Source organism: Volvox carteri, assembly GCF_000143455.1.
Source record: "Volvox carteri f. nagariensis unplaced genomic scaffold VOLCAscaffold_704, whole genome shotgun sequence".
Classification (NCBI taxonomy): Eukaryota; Viridiplantae; Chlorophyta; class Chlorophyceae; order Chlamydomonadales; family Volvocaceae; genus Volvox; species Volvox carteri.
In genome coordinates, this window is record NW_003308202.1 from 1 (window position 1) to 953 (window position 953).

A 953-nucleotide genomic window follows, 5' to 3' on the forward strand; every position below is an offset into this window, starting at 1 on the left:
TGTAATACACACATATGCAAGGTGATTCATAGGTGATTTGATTATAGGTTATGAATTCGCTTATCATGATCATGATGAGTGAATCTGTTGAGTGAATCTGTTAGATTAATCTAAGAGGCCTGTCTCGCATTATTACACCCAGACACATGTCGATGGTTTTCATGAAATTTCATGGTATATTCACTGTTTCGCAATCACTGTGATGTATTACCTATCCGGGAATTATAAGAGCTCCATCGGGCATTAATTACAGAATGTTTTCATGGCTGATGCATTCTTAATTCATACTTATATGACATACTTACATAAAACCGCTTAATCCCAGTGTAAGAATGATTAAGAATGCACACCCGCCGCCTCCGTGTTCTTCAGACGTTCTTATCGTTCTTAAGCATTCTCCTAAGTTTCTTAACCCCCCTCCGCGTTTGTAGGGGTATGCGCTCGACCGAGTAAAGTGGATCGCTCTTCAGCCACTGAACCGGCGGCGGTCCTGCAGGACTAGAAAGTGCAGAAGAACTGTCGCGAACAGTTGAAGAATCCAACGCATCCGCTGGCGCCTTGTAAGGCCGCAACAATGTTACGTGGAAGGTGGGGTGGATGCGCATATCAGACGGTAGGACAAGCTCGGCCACTGCTTTGCCAACCATGCGCTTCACAGGGTAAGGACCCACCCACCGCGGCAATAATTTACGAGGTCCGACGGCTAACTGCCGCAGATTTTTCGTACTTAAAAGCACTAAGTCGCCTTCCTTGAAGGTAACTTCGGCTCTGCCGCGGTTGTAATAGTTAGTCGTACGGTCTATGGCTTTTTCCAGACACTGCTTCGCTTCTGCAATACGAGCAACATACGACTTAATAAAGGATTTGGCTGCCGGGACCGGAACATCAAGTTCACGTGAGACGGGAGTAGCTGGGTGGAACCCGTAATTTAAGAAGAAAGGAGATTGTCCCGT